We start from the raw sequence: 5,085 nt of genomic DNA on the forward strand, positions 1-5,085 counted from the left end.
ACTGACCCTTTAAACGATACAGAGGGTGGTATATATAGGGAAGATTTATCCAAAATTATCTATTACAGCCGACCTAATAGGTCTGACATAAAATTGATTACTTTAACCTAATCCTATCTAGAAAAAAATGCCAGAAAATATCTTTGAGCTTTGCTCGGGGCAGCTCTATCAAAATGAGTTAATATCTGTCGTGGTGGCTCTGTGCTCTTCATCTGTTATAACTGTGCATTGTTCTTTGCACCCTTGCTGTTCGGCAGCTTTAAATGCCTCTAACTATGATTTGAGAGCTAGGATGGGCTTACTCCTCTTGATTTGACTTTCTGGGGGGCTCATCAATGTTTAAGTGCTTCGAGCCCCTTAAAAAATCTTCGAGTGATACTCTTTGGCTTTCTGTGGAGCGATAAAAAGGTGCCTTTTGAGCTCCTAATTACCTTCACATTAATTATCAACCCAGGGATGACTTTTTATTTCAAGAGTGTACTCTGTCTGAGGCGGCTATTTACTTAAGAGTAATGTTTCGCAGTATAGTGCTTAAAACCCAAAAGTAAATGAATGCTTGAAACAAAATCTAATTGGAACAGCAAGAAACTAAATCATTCATTCAAACAACCATCAATCGAGGATATAGTAGCAATAACTCATTCCTCTAGAAATTGATGCAAAAGGAATTAGAGTATGGATCATGGATCTGGGAGCATAATAGCATCTGCTGTGTCTCACGACAGCCTTGATCCTCCTCCCACACCAAACCAATAAATGCAAGTAAAAAGGAATGGCAAAAAGCAGCATGAAACGAAATGGACAGCAGTAAATGAAACAACAATTAAAAGAACTAAATCTCGCGAGTTAGAACTGAACTCTCATTCCGCAATCAAATAACAATCGGCAAAAGCAATTCCAATGATCTTTACTTTACAAGAAGATATTTACAAATGAATTATGGAACAACAGTTCATTATAAAACAGGAACGTCAATCATATATACATTCAACACACTAAGATAGTAATCTGAGATGATAACTATGTTTCCAAATACAACATTACTTCCGGATTCCAATAATCATAACTTAAAATAAATCTCATGATGGTAATGTTCAATACAAAAGCTCTGTAACAGAAATACCCGATTCATTCTGATACCATGCAATCAATTCTGGAAAAGATTTAATAATATAATGCAGAATCGCCACAAGGATTTCGGAAAGGAACATTAATGAATTAATGATAACATAGCATTCGTGCATCAGATTACTAAACAATAAAGATAAGCAAACCACGCATAAAACAAAAGAATATACTATACAGTAGTAGCAGCATACTCCGCAAGAGGCTGGGCCCTTAGCCGCCAGCGGATGCTGCGGGGTCACTTCAGAATGAGAAAATTGAACAACACTCCCAAATCATTTATTAATCAGCCAATTGTGGAATCATTACAATAGCAAAGCTTAAGAATTACAGCATGAATAATCCACCATTGTTGTCCATCAATTCTCATTCCCCGAATACATCATCACGTCCCCCCCTCTCTGATCTTTGTTCTCATTTAAATAGAGAAAGATCAGAGAGTATAGATAATTACAATCATGATTTCTTTTTACAAATTTAGGTTGATTCTAACCAGATGATCAACAAGAAAATATATTTCCCTTTATCTCTTCAACAAAAGCAAGACGAATTTGGGTTTGCAGCTGAGATTTGGAGGACGGCCGCAACTGCAAATCTGATAAAATCGTGCTCAAAGAACCCTGTGTTTCTCCCTGTACAAGCCGAATTTGGGAAAAACATTCTTTACCAAAGTTAATTGGGCCCGTTCTGGACAAAACCCATGTTCCGGATTTTCTAAATTCGTCTTCATTTGCTCCAAATCTCAACCGCAAAACTGTCACTCCTTAAACCAGCGAATTTCTGAGTTGGCAGATTTAAAAATCAAATCTTCAATCTGGAAGTTACCTTGGAGGCTAAAAATGGTGAATAATGTTATAACCAACTTATTAGCACTATCATTGGTAAAATAATGCATAATCATCAATTTATTAGAAATAAAGGAGAATAAATAATGTAAGAGCATAAATCATCATAAAATGGATTTATTTAATAAATTATAATAAATGACATGATGAAGAATGGTAGAAATGGGTGGAATAAACGTTCACAAGTGACAATAACAATGGCATATTAACGACCCAACACTTTCCTTCTTCCTCTGATACCCTTTGGCAATAATTTTTTGCTGTTCTGAGGTGCTGTGGGTCTTATTCAGAAATAAATGGCCGTTGTTCGGCCTCTGTTTCTTTCGAAACTGTTTTCTGCCCCTTTCGGCAAGCTTCGTGAGGAAAAATGGGTCATTCGGCGTCTTTCGGGCTTGTTGGGGGCCGTAGAATGAAAGGATTCCCTGAAGATTTCCCATTCAGGCCCAAAAAATCTAGCGAGGAGCGCGCAAATCGCTCATCAAAAACTGCCTCAGAATTGGATTCCGGGGCTCCGAAGTGAGATTTTCGCGCCTTTGCGCCCAAAAAGTGTTGATGACATCAGCATGATGTCAGCATGATGTCACATTGTATGGCGGGTGACGTCAGCAAGACAACGAGGCAGGATGACATCAGCATGATGTCATCATGTACGGACTGTGACGTGGCAGGTACAGTGGCAGGGATACGTGGCAGTGACGTGGAAGGAGGCCACGCAAGCAAGTGACTCGACATAGTGACTGGGCAGGCGAGTGACGCAGGCAGGGGCGGTTTCCGGTTTTGTGGCGCATCGATTATGGTCAACAGTGGTTTCGGGGGAGAGGGCTCCGCCACAGCCCAATGCTTGACGCGTGGCGGGAGGTACGGCAGCAATACCGCCCATCTCCCAGACACTAAAGCTCGGGTGTTTTGGAGATGGGACGGCCCGCCCACCGTAGATCAACGGGGCGGGAGATCCAACAGTTGGCGGTAGATCCGAGGCGGCGGCGGGTTAGCGGGTGGGGATATTCGTGGGAATATTCCCATTTAAATATAGCGCGCGGTGGGTTTACACTTAGGAAATGGCGGGTTTATGGGTTTTTTGAGCGCGGGTTAGCAATTTATGCCCAAAACTTGGGGTAAAGGGATAAAAAGTGGGTTTCTGAGGGTTCTTGAGTTAAGGAAGAGGTTATTAGTCTGACCAGGTGTCAGATTAATCCCTGTTGTGACTCGGATGGGCTAAAAACAGCCCCAGATAGACCATTTTTTCCCGGACTTTATAAAAATATGGCTATATTGCCAGGGAGGGAATACTTACATAGGGGAGTTTTATATGCATAGTTTAATAGGGGAATGGGAAAACTGATAGGGATTTATATAATACTGTTAGTAGTTAATATGAAGGTGACCAGCAAGCACTAAGGTTAGGGGCCTTAGGCTAGATTTTGGAAAAAGGACTTATAGAGAATTGAGATCCTTGGGTGAAGCAAATCTTCACCAAGGCAATTGATATGGAGTATGATGAGACTAAGAGGCAAGCAGATCTTGACCTCTTTGGGAAGTTAGTAAGTGGCTTTGGGGAGTTTAGAAGAAAGGGGAGTTAGTGATGTTCACCTTTGAGCCCTTTTGCATAAAATTGCCTGCACTATGATCTGAAAAGATAAAACACTTTGTACAACAAAACTGATCACACATTATCATTCTGCAACCACACAGCTACCTACCCAGCCTACTTTTCTAACATTTTTTCTTCTTTTTTTATGGGTGGGTGCATTTAGACTTGCAGACCCAGCTTTACAATTTTTCTTTTTTCAATTTTTCCTATCTAAATCTACACTTATTTATGCCAGGGCCCAGATTAAACAGTTGGGTCCCTTTGATTCTATACTTATCTACTAATCTGCCAAGATTTAGCTGTTTGGGCAGATACATTCTCTATATTCTACAACAAGAAATTGAAATCTGGGGAGACCAAGATTTAGCTGTTTGGTCTTCCCTTAACTGAAAAAACTCATCACAAATAGAATACAACAGTGGCATTTGGACCAACACACTTTCATTGCTTTATTGTGGAAATATGGAACATTGCAGCTTGCAGAGTATGACATATTTGGCATGTAAAAATGTCAATCATGAAAAATGAATACCTGTTGCAGCAGGAGGCTAACAGTGGCTCCACTTGGGGATGGCTTTTCCTTGTGGAAAGCCAAGAACAGCAGGTCAGACTGCCTTGTTTTCAATTGCTGCTGTATTCTGCAAAATTTGCTTGGTCGGTTTCCTTATTATTCCTACCTACCTACTCTAACCAGTACTTACTTGCTGTTAGGTAAAATGAAACAACCAATGCAGCCACTTAAGAATTATAAATATGAATGGCCACTGCTGCTTGTGCTTGCTGTTACCTGAAATGGAGATCTTGCATTCTGATATGGCTTTATTAAACTTTGAGATGATCAAGAAGCTACTGACCTTTTTTGTTGAAACAAGAAACTATACAGAAGGGTCCTGTAGCATATATACATTATTGCTGGACTGAACTAAAGAACTGTACAAAATTTTGGGAGAGCTATCATGCTTTAGAATTGAGGGATCATCAACCACTTGATACCGTGGTTCGCAGCCTACTAGCGGAGAAGAGCAGTGTTTTACCTCATCATGCAGTTTACCATCAGATGAATTCTGCAAAACATGGGATGGTAGCTGTAATTCTTTGAAAGCTGGCTCAGATGGCACTTGACAAATTTGTGCTGACTGCTCCTTTTCTTCTTCAAATATCTGAGATGGTTGCAAACCCGACGGCAGGGAATCTAGTTGGATTATCTGGCCACATGCTGCCATTTCTGAGTCGTCCTCAATCTGACATTCACTGGCACTTTGGGGCTGAAAATCTAGTGTTAATGCTTTAGGAGCAGGGCCTGGACTTTCCTATAGCTAATCAGTACCAAAACATGGTGATACTTGATTATTAATGGCATGATATTTTCCTCTAATAAACTGAAAAGACTTGAAACAAAATGGTAAAGCTCCTTCGCTGAAATCAACATATTCTGCGCTTTCTTCCCTTTCTTCATGGCCGAGATGGGCATTCTGATCCTTGGGTTCAGGCAGCTGAACCTGAACTGAGCTTTCTGCCAGAATA

This window comes from Pinus tabuliformis, chromosome 8, assembly GCF_031772625.1.
Source record: "Pinus tabuliformis cultivar Carrire ecotype Pingquan chromosome 8, CPIR1, whole genome shotgun sequence".
Taxonomy (NCBI): domain Eukaryota; kingdom Viridiplantae; phylum Streptophyta; class Pinopsida; order Pinales; family Pinaceae; genus Pinus; species Pinus tabuliformis.